The sequence below is a fragment of the Canis aureus genome, chromosome 18 (assembly GCF_053574225.1).
Source record: "Canis aureus isolate CA01 chromosome 18, VMU_Caureus_v.1.0, whole genome shotgun sequence".
Lineage (NCBI taxonomy): Eukaryota > Metazoa > Chordata > Mammalia > Carnivora > Canidae > Canis > Canis aureus.
In genome coordinates, this window is record NC_135628.1 from 32,831,854 (window position 1) to 32,852,759 (window position 20,906).

Genomic DNA, 20,906 nt, shown 5'->3' on the forward strand with positions numbered 1-20,906 from the left:
TTTTTGCTGATTACTTTTGTAATATGTATGACTTTTAAACCAGTAGGGTACAATGTACAATAATGTATTTTATTAATCATTGGCTAAAACTGACCTTTGAATATTTGGAGAAATCTTGAGGTTTTTGATAGGGATAATTAACAAAAGCAAGCAATAAACAATGAATCACAGGTCTACAAATATTAAGAATAGTGCAAAACAAGAGTTATTCTGTAGTACTTTCTATTCTATCCCTCCTCCTTGCCTGGGAAGGAGACATGTACCACTGCAGAAACAGCACTCAGGTGGAAGTCACTGAATTAAATCCAGCTTGATATTTAATTAGTAATTGGATCTCAGGGAATTAGATTGAACTCTCTATATCTCTTCCTCTATAACTTGGAGCATTCTAACTTCTAATATGAGCTAATATCCTATAAAGTTCATAACTATTATTAGCTCCATTATAAAAATGAATAAACTGAGGCACAGAATAAATATGGACACTGGGTTTTATACTAAGGCTGAGCATGTGCTCTTAGACACTATGAAATCCTGACATCCCGGAAGAGCTATAAACTTTCATTGCTTGTTGATTATACATCTTAAAACCTCAGTGAATTAAAAAAGCACATTCCAAATGTATCACAGATTAGTTTCTTATTTTTCTAAATAACAAGATCATCTTGTTCATAAAAATCTATATTTGGAGGTGTGATATCTGAGTAAAATCTTGAGTCTAGTTAATTGTAGTGTGTCAGTATAATTTCCTCATTTTGATATGAAAGGTGTTACCACTGAAGAAGAAAGAAGGTTGCATGAAATTTCTCTATTATTTTTTGCAACTTCTTGTGAGTTTATAATTATTTCAAAGTAAAAAGTTTAAAATAGAGTCTGTTTCCCACAAATGTCTTTTTTGAAAAGTTCACAAAGATATTCTACTGACATATAGAAAGGAAAATGTTAGAACCTCTACTTCTTTTTGTTCTTTACCTATTCAAGATTTCTATTTTTGTGTTTATTTTATAATGTGCATAATACATTGTAGAAAATATATACAAATATAGAACTTCATATATATTGGATATTCTTGATTATTTATTTTAAATAGTATGGATGGGCTATGAAAAAATATTATAGACTTCTAGTTTAAGGTATAGAAGAAAATACAGGTATTTTGGACCCAAATTGAAATTACAATTCAAGCTCTTTCACTTATTAAATACATGATTTGATTTCCTCATTTATTTAAAAAATATAATAACAGTACTACTTTTTCTGAAGTATATGTGAGAGGACTAATGTTTTGTGCCCAGTATATAAGACTTCAATAAATGTTAGCTAACTTCTCTCTCCCTTCGAGAAAACTAAGTTTTCTACCTATTTATTGGCCTTAACTCTTCTGTATAACAAGTAGTTGGAGAAACTGGAGGGAATTAAAGATTATTTCTCTACAATATCTTTAAAATTAATTACAACTTTTGAATATCATGGAATTCCCACTTTGGGTAAATCACTCTTCTTGGCCTGAATTACAATGCCATTGTATAGCCCTAGTATTTTCTTCCCAAATAAAACATAATTACTTTAAAGAAAAAAAATTTTTCCAAAGCTTTTCTTTTAGTTTTCTAAACTTACCACCTTATCTCAGAATGCTGGAACTGATTTGGTACCATGACAAATTCTAAAAGAGCTAAGCTTTATAATGTAATTGTATTTATATAGTCACTCCTGTGCTAACTTTAAGCACTGACAAATTACTCTTCTAGGACGATGAAGATAAAACTACTGATGGCAATAAGTTTCAAAATTTGAATTCAGTAGTTTCATCTCTCTCTTATTTTCCCTAATAATTGACAATACTTCAGTTTCATTTGTCAAGTACCAAATCATTTTTCGATGAGAATTTTCCAATCAATGTTACAGCTTTGTTGGAGAAAGGGATAGACTTTCTTTTAAAAAAATTTATTTAAATTCAGTTAATTAATATATAATGTATTATTGCTTTTAGAGGTAGATGTTGGTGATTCATCAGTCTTATAACACCCAGTGCTCAGTACATCATGTCCTCCTTAATGTTTATCACCCAGTTACTCCATCTCCCCACCCCCTTCAGCAACCCTCAGTTTGTCTCCTATAATCAAGAGTCTCTTATGCTTTGTCTCCCTCTCTGATTTCACCTGGTTTTATTTTTTCCTCTCTTCCCCTATGATCCTCTGCTTTGTTTTTTAAAGTCCACATATGAGTGAGATCATATGATAATTTTCTTTGTTAATGTTGGTATCCTCATAAAAAATTATATGGGCTTTTTTGCATTTCCCAGCAATCTTAGAGTCAGTTTAGAGCCATATGAGTACCTCTGACCAATGAAGAGTGAACAGAGGGATATATGTCACTTCTGGGCTAGGTCAATTAAAAGCTGCTGTGCTTCATTCACCAGGCTCCTCTACAGCTGAGGAAGCCATGGGTTTCAGATGACATGGCGACAAGCCAGAGGAGAACCAGCCACTCATATCAGACATTCATCATCTCAGGATGGAAGGTAAGACATAAGATGTTAGAGTTTGATTTATGTGGCAGCTAGCTTGATTTAAACAGTGACTTGGCTGTTGTAAAATTTATATTTTTGAGAAGCAAATTTTACGAACATTTGAGGACTGATATTAGTTCCTTTCAGAGATTATAGTTAATTGTATGTTTTGTATGTTGGTGGGATTTTTTTTGTAGTTAATTGTATGTTAAGTGACATTTTGTTAAAATAAAAATAATGTTTTGAGTTAAGAATGTAATGAAAGCTGGAATATTTTTAAAATTTATTATTAATTGTCAGTAAAGATGGTGTCACTCAAAACTCAACTCACATACAGCCCTTCTTTCCCAGAAACCTGTTAAAATTCTCTAGGCTGCCCAAACTTCGAGAACCAAGGATCACAACAAAGATAGATTTTGTATGTATTAGTTATTTCCTACTTATGATGAATTATTTCTCCAAATAAATACAAATCTAAGGTGCTCTATAACTAGTCTCATTTTTTAATAATGAGTAAATTAAAAATTATCTTTACTTACATATATGACGTTTTAGCAGTTTTCTTTTTTTAAGAATTTATTTATTTAGGGACGCCTGGGTGGCTCAGTCAGTTAAAGCATCCGATTCTTAGTTTCAATTCAGGTCGTGATCTCAGGATCCTGGATTTAACCCTGAGTTGGGCTCCATCTTTAAAAAAATAAAAAATTTACTTATTTAATTTGAGAGAGAGAGAGCAAGAGAGAGTATGACTGGGGGGAGCACAGAGAGAGGGAGAAAAAGATTCCCCACTGAGTAAGGAGCCCAACACTGGGCTCAATCCCAGGATCTTAGGATCATGACCTGAGTTGACGGTACCAATATACCATTGGTACAATACACCACCAAAGCTATGGAATATGTCTATTTAAAAATGTTCTATAGGTGTAATGGTATATTATACCGGAAGAAAAAACCTTTAATCTTTTCACATTTTTATGGAAAAAAATTCTGCATCTAGGTTAAAACAGCAAACCTACTACCATGCCCAAGAATCCACCACAGGAAGTAAAAGCTTTAAGCTCAATGACAGGTAGAAATTACTTTCCCAGGCAACTAAACATTTTTTTTTCTCTATAGATATAGAAATCTCTTTGAAGGAGCACCCTCTCTCTACCTCTGCCTGCCACTCTCCCTGCTTGTGCTCTCTTTCTCAAATATATATATATATATATATATATATATATATATATATATATACATATATATATTTTTTTTTAAAGAAAAGAAACATCTTTGGAGTTAATAAATCTGAGACATATTAAGAAACTGGATGGATAACTAGTCTTCACAAAAAATACTGAGTATTTAAAGGCAATTGTTATGAATGATATAGCTAATGAAATACCTGTTAAATCTTTTGTAGTTCAAAAACCAGGTGAAAAAAAGTCCTTGTGCAAAGGGAAAGTTCAGAAAAGTCTCTAGAAAACAATTTAAATTGAGATACATTCTCTTTACCAAATCTGCCCAGCTCTCCAAGGTAAACATTCTGAGTCTTTTGTAAATAGCCAAGGAACCTCTGATGCTCCAAAGCAATCAGAACCTCAGCTACGCATTCGATTCCAAATAAAGCTGATCTTCATAGAGAACAGCAAAATAACAGTAAATATCAAGATACAAGTTTTGAAAGCATAGCTTTTTTAGATTTGAATGGTAGTGGCTGGCCCATTTGCTTCATTACTTATTGCCTATTCAGTCTTAGAAATAGTAAATATAAACCAACTATATTTAGATTGAAGAAAGTAAAGGATACCTGGGTACCTCCTTTTCTACCTTTAATCAAATTTAGCAGAAGGAAATATTGTGGAATGTAATGTTTAAGAATGTACCTCCTCTTAAAATTTATTTGAACATTAGACTAGGCATAATTTTAATTTATAATAGATTTTCAAATAACTTGAATATTTGGCCACATAGTATTTCACCTACGATTCTCAAATCCAAGTACCATAAGGTAATAATGATTAATTTAAGCCAAAGGAACCTAATAAGAGGATATTGGTAGCTCACAGGCCAATTGAACTCCAAGCTAAAAAAAAAAAAAAAAAAAAACACCAGGGACATCTGGAAGTTTAGTCAGCAGGAACTACAACAATGATCTAATAGAACAAATAATTTGGTGAGAAGCCTGCATGTGTGAAGACTGACCTAAGCCTGAAGGGCACCTGTTTATTTTGCCTTTGCATCATTCATTACTTTAATTACGGTAAAAGCTGTCTAGCTGGATTAGCACACAGCATGTCCTGCTCTCTGAATGAAATAATTCTAATTGATTTGAAGGGTTTGTGTGTGTGTGTGTGTGTGTGTGTGTGTGTGTGTGTGTATGGGTGGGTTGTTGTGTGGATGTGGGTGTAGATGTGTGTATGGGAGAGAGAGAGAGAGAGAGAGAGAATGAGAGGGAGCCTGATCCAACACACTCTGCTCTTTGATTACCCAATATTCTTAGAAACTCTCTACCCATTTGCATTTCTAAAAGTGACTGTTAAATATAAAGCAAAAAATTACTTCAACAGCTAGAACCCCACTTCCTTTGTCTCTTTCTGTATTACTCAAGTCCCTTACAGTAGTGATATCCTGTGAGTCTAGTATTATTGTGCAGTAAATGGGATATCTATCCTTCTACCTTAGCCAACAAGAAAATACAAAACTAATTTTAGATTCATGGATTAAGCTTATCAATGACAAAGAGGAGTCTTGAGAAATAGAATAATGAATATAATTCATAGTTCTTACAGAGATGAATTTCCTATTAATATTATACATAAAATATTTCTTATTGAGAGGGATTCCCAAATTTTTTAACATCATCTTGAATAAGACCCACCCATTCATTTATGGGATGGTTCACTATTAAAATTTTTACTACACTAATATTTTCTGGTTTTTCCTCAATGAAGCACTTGTCCATTAATACCCTTCCCTTGACCATCTATTCTTAAGTTAATGAGAATATTCAATTATTGATCATTTAACTTTCCTAGTGCCTAGAAGAACTGAAACTCTTTTCTTAAAATAATGTTGGGCTAATAAATAAGTAATGTTCAAGTTGACATGGGATAGCCTGTCTTAGCAGGGATTTATTGGTGGGGGCCATCCATGAACAGTATTCTATTCTCACTCTAAGTGTGCTGGACAAATTACTGAAGAAAAAATGATAAACAAACAAATTGGGTTCAGCCACCACTTTCATGCTGATATTTTTTAATGCCATAACAAAAACCACATCTTCTTTCCTGCACTTTAAACTTATACTCCCAACAGCGTCCTGTCCCTTCTCTAAGCTCTTTCAAAGTCAATCAATCAAAAAGAGAATGTATCTACTTCTTTCTAAATTTTTGGTTTTCTAGAATGTATTTTTATACTAGTGAGTAGAATTATTATTGAACATGACACATTTATTAGAGATTTGGAAGTTATCTAAGACTCATCTTTATTCTTCATCAACTTATATTGTTTATCAAATCAAATTTGTCTTAACTTTTAAATTTGTTTCAAATCCCTCTTCTCTTTTTCAAACATACTGTCTTCAACTTAATTCAGTACTAAATATAATGAACTTTCAGATTGCTTTTTTCACATTTCAAATCCATTCTCCATTTTTTTTTTACTAGAGTGAATTTTCAATAATTCATTGGAGAGGATATGCTTCCCTTACTTAAAATTTTTCAGTGGTACTCCCTTGCATTAAAAAAAATCAGAATTTTTTTATTTTTTATTTTTTACTTTATTTTTTTTCAGAATTTTTTTAGAATGGCATATAAAATTCGTTCTAAAATAGCCCATGCCTAACATTCTAGCTTCCTCTCCCATCATCACTATATACTTCCTTTTCCTTTAATCATAAGAATCAGTTTAGATCTTACAATGTTCCCTGTTCTTTTACTTTTGATGCCTTTGTTCATTATTTGTCCTCTCTAAGTTCACATAGGTAACTTCTTTTCCTTCAAAGTGTTTGCATCATTTGAAGATGACAGGGTGAGATTGGCATTCTCCCTCAATCTCTTTCTTTTATATTACACCAGTTATTCAGTACCATGAGTCTTATTCAACTGAATGTCATTAAGATCAATCACAACCTATGAATGAACTTTCACAACAGAATAACACCAGCCTCAAAATAGTAATATTAATAAGCATTTATTGAATTCTTACCAAGTAAATACTAGGCTTAATGGTTTGTACATATCATTTCATTTATCCCCATGAGAATAAACTGACCATTGTTACTACTGACAGCCTCTCTGTTTGCCTTTATTTGAATTATCCAGCAGCATTTAACACAATTCATTGCATTCTTTTCTGGAATGTATATTCTCTCTCTCTCTCTCTCTCTCTCTCTCTCTCTCTCTCCTACTTTTTTTCACTGTTAGACTATAGAGTATATTAGGACTTGCTTATCCCATATTTTCTCTATTTTCCAATCACTTCCTAGGTGATTTTATTTGGTCTCATGGCTTTTAGCATATTTAAAATGTTAGTGACTACCCTATATTTATTCCAACATAGACCATTTATATTAACTTCAGATTTGAAGTTATAAATCCAGCAATTTACACAAATTCTTTACTTAGATAGCTAACAAGCATTTCAAACAGCACATATGTGACAAGAAAGTTTTCATTTCTAACCCTCTTAATCTAATTCTGTAGTCTTTTATATCTCAATAAAAGACAACTTCATTTTTCTAGCCTTCTTATCACAAAACACAGAATTATTTTTCATTAATTCTGTTACTTGACTATCCAGATGTATCTGAAAATTTTATAGTCAATAGCTTCTAAAAATTCAGAATTAATTTATTGCCCACCACTCATTCTCACTTTACATTTTACAACTCACTCATTTCTAGCCACATTGGCCTCTTAGCTGTTTCTTAAAATGGTAAGCTACAACCTTACTGCTGCATACCTTTACATTTACTGTTCCCTCTTCCAAATATTTACAGTTTGCTGCATTTAGGCCCCTATTCAAATAGCACCTTATCAGTACAGTCTTCCACACCTTCCAACTACATTAGAATTGATTTATAAGCAACTTTTGCCGTCTTTTCCTTTCATTTGCTATCCTACTCAGGCTACTTTCTTTTTTCCTATGACATTTCTCATTCTGTGGTGTATTATATATTTTCTATCTGTTTGTTATCTGTATAGCCTACTCCATCACCATTATTATAATTTAAGGTCCATGAGATCCAATGATTTGGACTTTCCTGTTAACTGTTCTATCTGCTGAGTTAAGGACAACATCTAACAACCTGAAGGGGATTGTGGTGAGCACTTTCACTGCCTATTAGAGCGAATCTATTCTTTCATCACATGGATAATTGTTCTTTCTTAGTACTCTGAAGTTAGTGGTGGACATACTACATGCTTTGTCAAGGAAATGTGAATGAAAATGCTAAATGTTATTTCTAGGTGGCTGCATTTAATTGTTGATTCTTGACTCTTCAACCTCCTTTTTCTTCCTTGTGGGAAGTTCGTGGAAGTTCATGTTCATAAAGAGGTGCCAAAAGATTGCAGCATCCTGGAATGCTCAGTGTACACATGGAGGATCCAGAGTGGATTTGCAGGACAGGGAAGTAGGGAAGTAGACTTGTGGTATGTAACCACTGAGAGTTAGGAAGTATATTACCATAGTATAACTCATCCTATCAACAGGTGTCATAATCAGTAACTATGTGTTGAATAATTGAATAAATGATCTCTATTTAGTAGAGGTGGAAGCAAAGTCACAGTGAAGGTATGTTTTTAACTTAGAGTTGTCAAAGGCAACCTGGAGTCAAAGCCAGACCACATGCAATATTTAAAACATGCAGTAATCATTTTAAGCAAGAGAGATAAACTGTTTATTTTATAGTTACTTATAATATAAATCAGTGACAAACAGATCATAATCCAATAACTGACTTAAAACAATGTTGACAAAGACACACTACAGGAAAAATATCTGGTTTTCTCAAGTTTTCTTCTATGTATTCTGAAATTATTTGAAAGTTAATGTCTAGGACTCTGTTATCTTAGAGACCTAAAGAACAATACTTCAGTGTCATGAGATTTAATTCAATATTAATCATTGTATATTTAAAGGTCAATACAACATGCATTAGACAGTACTTCTCTGTCTTCTGTATCTAAGTGGTTTTTTTAAAAAAGATTTTATTTATTTTATTTATTTATGAGAGACGCAGAGAGAGGCAGAGACACAGGCAGAGGGAGAAGCAGGCTCCCTGCAGGGAGCCTGATGTGGGACTCAATCCCAGAATCCTGGGATCATGCCTGAGCCAAAGGCAGATAGATGCTCAACCACTGAGCCATCCAAGCATCCCTTCTGTATCTATTTTTTTTTTGATGGAAGAGATTGCACATGATTGTATCTCATAAAAGCATTTAATAATAATTATTTGAAATTAATTTCAGCATTCACAAAAATGTTTGCTTTCTTTCAGGAAGAAACAAAATTTAAGTAAGACAATATATCTCTCAATACCTTATTTTCCAACTCTTGAACTCAAATGCAGTATATAATTACAGAACGGAAGGTTTTTGGTAATATTTACATCTTTATTTTAGATTTCAGAAGTCTCTTTCTCTCTTCTTTTCCCTCTTCTCTTAAAAATCTCTAATTGACTTTCTTTGGACTACATCCTATGTTGTTGGACTATATCCTATGTGTAAGACCTTAAAGCTTATTTCAGTTAATGGGATGTTCACTCCAAAAGAATTGAAAGCTCAAAATAAATAAACAGGAAAACATCATTACTTTTTTTTTCTTTTTTTTTTTTTATTTTTTTAGAGAGAGAGAGAGAAAAGTTGGGGAGGGGCAGAGGAAGAGGGAGGGAGAGAATCTTAACAGGGATGGAGCCTGAGGCAACTGCTTGATTTCACAATCCTGAGATCATGACCTGACCCAAAATCGAGAGTTGGACATTTAACCAAATGAGCCACCCAGGTGCCCCTATAACAAATGGTATTAGACCCCAAAATAAAAGCTGTTATGATTTGATATGTTTCATTTTATCTGCTATAGATATCATTTTGATGCTTTATTTATAATATGTTTGTATTTACTTCCTTTTTTATGTCAGTAGAGAATTATTGGAAAATACAAAAAAGGGGGAAAAGGAGCAATTCTTAAATACTCTAGACTGTTTCATAATGCTTTACTCCATTGCATTTACACAACTTTTGATCTCTTTCTTCTCCTTTTAGTGTTTTTTTTTTTTTTCCGTTGAAAAGTATGGGGAAGAGAATTTCATTATAGGCCCTTATGACTTAATTGTAATGTTAATTTTTAGCAACTTTTAAATCTACCGATTAGCCTATTTGACATTAAAACCCAACATTGTAATATTTTTGTTAGCTAAGATTTTCATAAATATCTGACCATTTTGAAATTATAAAATGTTCTGTCTAAATATATAATCTTATTATACCAATCCAATAATATAATAATATCTAAGTCCTATAAGCCTGTTCTCATATATATAGAAAAACCTTACTTTCATACATGAAGAAGATATACAGTTTTAGAGGTTTTACTCAACCATTTCACATTAGAGAAACAACAACAACAAATTTCATTTTTATTGCACCTTTGGTTTACTAATACATATAGTTTTAAATTCATCCAATAATCACAACTAGTCCTTTGCTACTTTTCTAATCATGTCTTTAGTGAATAAACCCTTTGACAGGTTCCTCAAAATTATTCATGTGAGAATTACATGCTCATCAGTTATGTATGTATATATTTGACCATTCAGTGACAGTTTGTCTGGGTATAAAACCCTTAGATTATAGTTTATTATTTTATAAGTAATGCTTCATTCTTCTTTTGAATTCAATGTTGTTGTAGAAATGTTTGATGTCAAACTGACTTTCTATACCTTTTAACTGTTTTAGTTTTTGTGCTAGAGGCATTGAGGATTTTGTTTTTCCTTTGAATCCCAGTTTTACTGATATATTTCTCAAGTGGACTAGATTAATTTTTTTCAAGTATAAAGTATACACTTCCTATATACAGATTTTCTTATTCAGGAACATAAATTTCTTTTTTGGGAAAAAAATAAATTTTACATTTATTGGGCCATTGTACCTATATTTTTTTTTCTTTTTACTTCCCCTTTTTTTTGATTTGGGTTTCTTGGCTCTTTTAAGTTTGATCTTCTATATCTCTTACTATCATCTACTCTATTTTTATTATATTCCATATTTCACAATTTATTTAGTCTCCAGTTTCTTTCCAATGTTATAGTTTCATATTTTCTGATTACTTAAACCTATCTTTCATGCTTTTATTTATATTTCTATGTATTATTGTAATGATATAATTATATATTTATGTTGTGATTATATATTAATATATAATATTATTATATTATATTAGATCATATTAATATAATATTAATATAATATTAATAATAGTACAATTATAAAGCATATATGATTATATATGCTTATATTAATATCATATTAATATCATATTAATAATAGTACAATTATAAAGCATATATGATTATAATAACAAATTGTTATTTCACAGCTTTCTTTCACTATGTAATAATTAGTCCATTCATTTTATTCATGTTGAAATCATAAAAGATAAATAATTTGCTCAAGATATATCAAGTAAGCACCAGAGCTAAAAGGCAAACAGACTGCCATCTCATTTAAACAATATACTAACATCTCTCTCTCTCTCATGTTTTCACCTTCCTCAGATGTTTTCACAGTCATATAAAGAAGCTTGCTATAATCTCTGGAAGATTAGATATCATATGGGAAAGAATCAAGGTGGACAGAGTAACAACCCCAATAATCAACCAGCCAGGTTCACAGGACTCTTCAGGACAATCCAGCTGAAGCCAACATTATAACTGACCAAAATTGGATGACCAAGGCCAGCCAGAACCATGTGATACACAGATAAGATATTCCAGACTGGTTCCTATCCAAATGGCTAATCCACAAAATAAAGAACATATAAGTGGTTATTGATTTAAGCCTCTACGTTTTAATGTAGTTTACTATGAAGTAAAAGATAACTGCTACAATATGCATTTATATTTGCCTAGAAGAAAGATGAAGAAATATGCACATCAAATTTTATACTGCTTAATTAAAGGTAGAAGAAATTATACCATCTATATGTGAAAGAGGAAAATATTAATATATTCTTAAAAGTAGTATGTCAGGAGAGAATGCTTATTGGCTATTTTCACTTTTCCCTTTATGTAGAATTGCCCAAATAACAGGACTCTGCTTTTATCATATATTTACTCATGATGCCCAGGGGAAGGAACTGGAAGTTACCTGAAGAATAAATGACTCTGAGCCATAAATAATCTCCCTTTTCCACCTTTGAAGTTAGCTGACTTGCAGCAGCAGCTCCTGTGCCAATCTGAATACTAGGGGCAGATCTGCCCCTGTGAAAAACAGAGCAGCAAGTGGAGAGACTGTGCTCCCAAAACTGTATAGGTGAGTTTGTCTAATGCAGTAGTTCACTATAGAAAAGCCATATTCTCTCATAATAATAAAAATGATGATTATTTAGTATCAATCACAATAGTGTTTTTTGCTCAGTTGGTTTCAGAAATATATATTATTTTGGAGGAGTCTGGAGGAAGATGGCAGATTAGGAGGACCCCAAGCTCTCCCCATCTCTTATTTACAACTATATATCATCCACATTTAAGTCAATATACCGGAGAGTGATCTAAAAACTGGTAAAACAAACTTCACAACTAAATATAGAAAAACAATTGCATCTGAAAGGTCAGGAATATAAGAAAGACAGAGAGGAAGGCTACCTATAGAAGGGAGAGAGCTATACGTGCAGAGAGGGTAGAAACACAGGCCCTTGGACTGGGGAGCTTTACACAGGGATTAATCCCCATGTTTGCCCTTAAAAAAACACAGGCAAAATTCTGTGAGTTTGTAAAACCATAGGGACTTGGAGCCTGGAGGTTTAAAAATCAGCTGACTCAGTGCTGGGGTTGCTGAAAGGGCAAATGAGAGCTGGGCCACTGCCCTTAAAGAGACAGCATCCTGCACAAAGAGAGAACATAAAAATGATAGTTTACATAATGAAGGGCAAACAGGAGGCAGATCTGTTCCTACTGATTTCAGAGCATGTTGAGGGACTTCTGCAACAATGAGGGAAATGGCAGGCATCATTCCCCTGCCCACCCCACTGAAACACCTGCGGGTGTAAACACACTCATGGACACTTAACACCAAACCTGCCAGCAGTTTGCCACAGCCACGAGTTCTCCTGAGAATTCACCCACTCCAAGCCTGCTATTCTCAACCCCTGGACTCAGGGCAAATTTTGTTAGTAATTGAATGCATGACTGCCACCATAAATTATATCCAGCTGCCACACTGTACCCTGATGCATGCTGGGCCAGGTGCACCAAGCCTTACATCTCCAGCCATCCTAATGTGCAGTCCTCACCCATTGCAGCATTTCATGGGATCTAACAGAGGACCAGTGGCTCAGTGCAAATTTTACTGTCTCCGCTGCCCTGGCAACAAGTTCTCTAGAAGGCACACCCCTCAGAGCTGGCCTTCCTGGGTCCCACTAACACCACAAGAGTAGGCATAGCCCACAACAGGCAAAGAGTCAGTGGAGATAACTGCACTGAATGGAAAAGTGTCTCAGACAGAACAGCAGGGTGTAAGCAGCACACACAGGATAGTCTGCTGAGGTGCCAGGCCCTGGTGAACAGGGGACACAGCACTGCAGGGCACTTAAATACCTCCTTTTCATAAAATAACTACTTTCAAGAGTAAAAGATGTAGCTGACTTTCTTAACACAGAGAAACAGACACAGAAAGGTAGACAAAATGAAACAGAGAAAATTATCCCAAATGAAAAAACATGACAATGCCATGAGCAGAGATGTAAGTGAAACAGATATAAGTAGCATGCTTGATAGATAATTTAAAGCAATGATCATATGGACACTCACCGGACTTGAGAAAAAAGTAGAAGACATGAGTGAGACTCTTTACAACAGAGATAAGGAATAACCTAACAGAGATAAAGGGCTCAATAATCAAAATGGGGAAACATCCTTAGAGTGAACAGAGGGATGGAAAACAAAAGAATGAATTAATGGTCTGGAACATAACAATAGAAAGTAATCAAGCTGACCAAAAGAGAGAAAAAAGAATTATGTAACATGGGAATAGATTTGGGAATCTCAGTGACTCCACCAAACATAAAAACATTCATATTATAGGAGACTCAGAGGAGAAGAGAGAAAGAAGGGGCAATAAAATGTATTGGAAGATATAATAGTTGAAAACTTACCTAATATGGGGAAGGAAACCAATATCCAGGTTCAAAAGGTACCCAGATCTCCCATCAAAATCAACACACCAAGACATATTGTATTTAAATTTTCAAAACATAGTGATCAATTTTGAAAGCAGCAAAAGTCAGTAACTTACAAAGGAGAAGTCAGAAAGCCAGCAGGAGATTTTTCAGCAGAAACTTTGGAAGCCAGTAAAGTGGCATGATATATTCTACATGTTGAATGGGAAAAATCTCCAGTCAAGTATATCCAGCAAGGCTATCATTCAGAAAAGGAGATATAAAGTTTCCCCAAAAAAACTTAAAAGAGTCTGTGACCACTAAACCAGTCTTGCAAGAAATATTATAGAGGACTCTTTGAGTGGAAAGGAGAGACCAAAAGTGACAGTGGTAGGAAACACAAAAGAAGTAAAAATGAATATTTATATTAAAAATCACCCACACATAGGATATTGAATATAACAACATATACCTAAGACATGAATAGGGGAGGAGAAAGGAATGGGTTCAAACTTAAATGGCCATTGACTTAATATAGACTGCTATATGGACAAAAGGTTATATATAAACCTAATGGTAACCCTACATTGAAAACCACTAACAAATATGCAAAGAAAAAAGAGAAAGAAATCCAAATATATCATTAAAGAAAATCAGCAAAACATGAAAGAGAAAGACAAGAAAGGAGAAGAGAAAAACTCCAGAAATAACCACAAAACAAGTAATAAAATCGTCATAAATACATACCTGAAAATAGTTACTTTAAATGTAAATGGGCTAAAGACTCCAATGAGAAGATATAGGGTGACAAATGCATTAAAAAAAAAAAAGAAAAACAAGACCATCTATATGCTGCCTTCAAAAGACTCATTTTAGACCTGAAAACACCTATAGATTGAAATTTAGGGGATGAAGAAACATCTATAATGCAAATGAATGACAAAAGAAATCCAGAGTACCAATACTTACATTGGATAAAATAAACTTTAAATCAAAGACTTTAATAGGCAAATAAGAATACTATATAAAAATAAAGGGGGCACTCTAACAAGATGATGAAACAATATTTATGCACCTACATGGGGGCATCCAAATATATAAAAGAGCTATTAACAAACATAAATGAAATAATAAATAATAATACAATAATAATAGGGCAGTTTAATACCCCACTAACATCAGTGGACATATAATTTAAACAGAAAATTAATAAGAAAACAATGGCTTTGAATGACATACTGGAATAGATCAATTTAACAGATATATTCAGAATGTACTAAAACAATGGAATACATATTCTTTTAAAAAATGCACATGGAGCACTCTCCAGAATAGATCACATATTAGCCCATAAAATAAGCCTCAACAAATTCCAGAAGATTGAATTTATACAATGCATATTTTCTGACTACAATGCTATGAAACTTGAATTCAACCATAAAAGAAAATCTGGAAAGACCACGAATACATGGAGGTTAAACAGTATGCTACTGAACAATAAATGTGTCGTAAAGGAGATAAAGGAAAATATTAAAATACATAGAAACAAATGAAAATGAAAACACAAAGGTCCAGATCTTTGGCATGTAGAAAATGCAGTTCTAAGAGGGAAATTTATAGCAATACAGGCCTTTGTCAAAAGAAAGAATAATCTCATATAAATAGCCTAAGCTTACACTTAAAGGAGCTAGAAAAAAAGCACTAAAACCAGCAGAAGGAAAGAAATTGTAAAGATTAGAGCAGAAATAAATGGTATAGAAAATTAAAAAACAATAGAACAGATCAATAAACCCAGAAGCTATTTCTTTGGAAAAAAATCAATAAAATTAATAAGCCTATAGCCAGATTTATCAAGAAAAAAAAGAGAAATGACTCAGATGAAATCACAAAGGAGGAGAAGTAACAACCAACACCAGAGAAACACAAACATTATAAGAGAATATTATGAAAAACTATATGCCAACAAATTGGACAACCTAGAAGAAATGGATAAATTCCTAGAGATAGAAACTACCAAAACTTAGAGGAAGAAATAGAACATTTGAAGAGACTGATAACCAGAAAAGAAATGGAATCAGTAATCAAAAATTCCCCCCCTCCAAAAAAATATCCAGGATCAGATGGTTTCCCAGGCAAATTCTGCCAAATATTTAAAGAAGAGTAATACCTATTCCTCTCAAACTATTCCAAAACACACACACACACAGAAAAGTAAGGAAAACTTCCACATTCATTCTCTGAGGCCAGCATTATCTTGATACCAGAACCAGACAAAGACATCCCCCCCAAAAAACTACAGACCAATATCTCTGATGAATATAGATGCAAAAATCCTCAACAAAATACTAACAAACATAATTCAACAATATATGAAAAGAATAATTCACCGAGATGAAGTGGGATTTTCCAGGATGCAAAGGTGGTTCAATATTCACAAATCAATCAACATGGTACATCATATCAATAAGAGAATGGATAAAAATCATATGATCATTTCAATGGGTGCAGAAGAAGCATTTGACAAAGTGCAACATCCAGAGAACACATCTCAACATGATAATGGCATCTATGAAAAAAAGAAAAAAACATAGCTAAGATCATCCTCAATGGTGAAAAACTGAAAACTCTTCCTCTAAGGTCAGGAACAAGACAAGGATTCCACTCTCACCACTTTTATTCAACATAGTACTGGAAGTCCTAACCACAGCAATCAGAAAAAAAATAAAAGTAATCCAAATTGGCAAAGAAGAAGTAAAACTTTCAATACTTGCAGATGACATGATACTATATATAGAAAACCCAAAAGACTCGACCCAAAAACCTGCTAGAATTGATAAGCTAATTCAGTAAGTTGCAGGCTACAAAATCAAACACAGTAATCTGTTGCATATCTATACACAAATAATGAAGTGGCAGAAAGAGAAATTAAGAAAACAATCTAATTTATAATTACACCAAAAATAATAAGACACCTAGGAATAAACCTAATGAAAGAGGTGAGAGATCTGTACTCAGAAGTATAGAATACTGATGAAAGAAATTCAAGACAACATAAAGAAATGGAAAGACATTCCATGCTCATAGACTGGAAGAACAAACATGTTAAAATCTCTATACTACTCAAAGCAATCTTTCCATTTAATGCAATCCCAAAGTACCAATGGCATTTTTCACAGAATTAGAACAATTTGGGATGCCTGGGTGGCTCAGCAGTTGAGGGTCTGCCTTCAGTTCAGGGCATGATCCCGGAGTCTGGGATCAAGTCCCACATTGGGCTCCTTGTGGGGAGCCTGCTTCTCCCTCTGCCTATGACTCTGCCTCTCTCTGCGTGTCTCTCATAAATAAATAAAATCTTTAAAGAAAAAAGAACAAACCATTAAAAATTTATAAAGAACCACTAAAGATCCCAAATAGCCAAACAATCTTGAAAAAGAAAAGCAAAGCTGGAGGCATCACAATTCTTGACTTCTGGTTATATTACAAAGCTTGTATAATTAAAACAGTATGGTACTGGCAAAAAAACAGACACATAGATCAATGAAACAGAATAGAAACCCCAGAAATGGACCCACAGCTATATGGTTAACTAATCTTTGACAAAGAAGGAGAGAATATTCAATAGAAAACGGATACTTTCCTCAGCAATGGTGTTGGGAAAACTGGACAGCAACATGAAAGAAGAAGAAACTGGAACACTTTGTTACACCACACACAAAAATAAGTTCAAAATAGATGGAGGCCCAAGTGTGAGACCTGAAATCATAAAGATCCTAGAAAAGAATGCAGGCAGTAACCTCTTTGACATCAGCTGTAGCAACTTTATCCTAGATATATCTCCTGAGGCAAGGGAAACAAAAACAAAAATAAGCTATTGAGACTACATCAAAATAAAAGAGACAGTGAAGGAAACATTCAACAAAACTAAAAGGCAATCTATGGAATAGGAGAAGGTATTTTCCAATGACATATCTGATAAAGGGTTAGTATCCACAATATATAAAGAACTTCTAAAACTCAATACCCCAAAAATGAATAATCCAATTAAAACAGGCAGAAGACATGAACAGATACTTATCCAGAGAAGAGAAGACATCCATATGGGCAGAGACACATCAAAAGATGCTCATCACCGCTTACCACCAGAGAAATGCAAATCCAAACTACAATGAGCTTTTACCTCACCCCTGTCAGAATCAGAATGGTTAAAATCAACAACACCAGAAACAACGGTTGTTGGCAAGGATGTGGAAAAAGGGGAACTCTCTTGCACTGTGGTGGGAATGTGGACTTGTGTGGCGACTCCGGAAAAAAGTATGCATGTTCTTCAAAAAGTTAAAAATCAAACTATCCTATGATCCAGCAATCACACTACTTGGTATTTGCCCAAAGAATATAAAAACACTATTCCAAAAGGATGCATGCACCCCTATGTTTACAGCAGCATTGTTTATAGTAGCCAAATTATGGAAGTAGTTCAAGTGTCCATCCACTGATGCATGGGTAAAGAAGATGTGGTATGTATACACAATGGAACATTATTCAGTCAATAAAAAGAATGAAATCTTGCCACTCGCAATGTCACAGATGGAACTGGAGAGTATTATACAAGTGGAATAAGTCAGAAAAAGGAGCATATTGTATGATATCATTCACATGTGGAATTTAATAGTTTTGTTTAAGAAACAAAACAAAGGAGCAAAGGGAAAAAAGGAGAGAGACAAACCAAGAAACAGATTCTTTTTTTGTTTTAAGATTTTATTTATTTATTCATGAAAGACAGAGAGAGAGAGTGAGAGAGAGAGAGAGAGAAAGAAGCAGGCTCCATGCAGGGAGCCTGATGTGGGACTTGATTCTGGGACTCCAGGATCACACCCTGGGCAGAAGGCAGGTGCTAAACTGTTGATCCACCCAGGGATCTCCCAAGAAATAGATTATTATTTGATTGTTACCAGAGGGGAGGAAGGTGGGGAGATGGGTTAAATAGGTTTTGGGGATTAAGGAGCTCACTTGTTGTGATGAGCACCAGGTATTGTATGGAAGTGTTGAATCACTATATTGCACACCTGTAACTAATAGAACGCTCTGGTAACTAACTGGAATTAAAAAAAAAAAAAACTTTAAAGAAAAAAAGGACCACAGATTTGTGAAAGCAGTAAAAGGGTAAAATTGTCCTTCAAGTTGAAAAAAAAAATGTCAAACTCATAGAAACAGAAGGGGTGGGGAAATAGGGTAAGGTTGGTAAAGGAGAGTACAAATTTTTAGTTATAAGATGAATAAGGTCTCTAGATAAAGTGTATACATGGTGACTATTATTGATAATATTGTATTATATAACTGAAGTTTCCTAAGAGAGTAGAACTTAAGTGTTTTCACATGCAAAAAACCCCTAAATATGTAAGGTGATGAATGTGTGAATTAATTTGCCGGTAGGAATCCTTTCACGATGTGTGTGTGTGTATATATATATATATATATATATATATATAATCATAATGTTATACACTTTAAAAATAAATAAATATAAGCAATGAAAAAGAAATATATTATTTTATTATAATGGACTGTAATATAAGTAGTGAAAACCATATAGTCTACATATATGACCTATGATAAGTTAATGCCCTTGCTATGAAAATTAGTAGTGTCTTGCTAGGCGAAATGGCATATCTGCTAAATTGAGTTCTTGGATATATCTAGGCAAGTCTTCATTAATTTTCTCTGAAATTTTTAGTAGGCAGGGAAAATACCTAAGAAAGTGATCCATTTAGTCCCATTCTTTATACATCTGAAGAATTTAATATTTAGAAAGAAACGGAAGATGAAATAAGTGTTTATTCAATTCAATTGTATTTTGGACTGCCCTAGAAACCACACAGAATAGCAACCCAGAGTGACTTAAGTGTAATTGATCTTTTAGATTGGTCGCATCACACTATGACTTTGGTTACTATATAAAGCTATACAGACTTTCCCAAAATATTTTTGTATCATCATGTTTCATTTATTTTAGAAAAGAATGCTATTTCAATCCAAACTAAATGGAAATACTTGAGTTTACAGAAGCATTCTATACTGTGACCTTTAAGTAACCTGGGAGAGGGCTCAAAGCACCTTTTACTACTTAATCAAATTATAAAACTTGGAATTGCACTTCTTTCACAGAAGAAAACTACATAGTAGCATTCATGAAATAGCTAATTTCTCCATAGATTTAAATGTAATAGAGAACAAATTCTGATATATATATATATATATTTATATATTCATTCTATATAATTCTTTTATGTACTCTATAAAAGCTGACATAACAGCTCAGCCAAGTCTTCTCTGTTGACACTGAATGACTCAGTGTAACCACAATAGCAGTGAGTGAGTTTGGAAAAAACTTATGTCTTTGAATAGGGTTGCCCGATTTAGAAAATAATGTAATCATCCCTTGTAATCAAGCCAGGTAGCTATTTAGCCCATCTTTAAATAAGCACTTCTAGAAAAATAAATTCTTCAGCATCAGGTCAGTGTTAGTGAACACCAATTATTGGATCCTGCAAATGACCAGCTCCAAAGTACCAGACTTAAGAGACTAGGTAGCTTAAAATAGAATGAGAGCAGCCATCTGGAAACCAGAGCAGAACAGTGTATAGATTGAATCTACCCAGGCAGCGGGAGATACACCTGCAGGCTGAAAGATTGCTAGGGTAGTATACTGCAACACCTTGCAAAGTCTAGCACAAGCCCCCTTGCACCACACATGTTCACAATGAAATTCGGTTTAAGGAGAGTAATAAGGCAAGCACATTGTTGGTATGTCGTTACCTTGGCGGCAAATATTCACTTAGAGCAATTAGCTTGAATAGTGAGATTTTAATCATTTCGTTCTCAACATAAATATTTAGATAATCGATATGAAAGGTATTTATTTTCTCTATAGTTGGCTTTGCTTCCTAGCATTAGTACTGCATGACAGATGGCTGATGTCATCTCTGCTTGGAAGAACTCAGTTGGCAATATTAGCATGGCATATTTCTGGGGACTTGTGATATGC

At 33.6% G+C, this 20,906-nt stretch overlaps 1 long non-coding RNA gene across 1 annotated transcript; it reads left to right on the forward strand.

The window, feature by feature from the left end:
- The first annotated feature begins 2,418 nt into the window (after positions 1-2,418).
- On the forward strand, positions 2,419-11,541 carry LOC144288334 (uncharacterized). The gene is made up of 2 exons (XR_013356286.1): positions 2,419-2,521; positions 11,265-11,541. It is a non-coding gene; the product is annotated as an uncharacterized LOC144288334 (long non-coding RNA).
- The last annotated feature ends 9,365 nt before the right edge of the window (positions 11,542-20,906 follow it).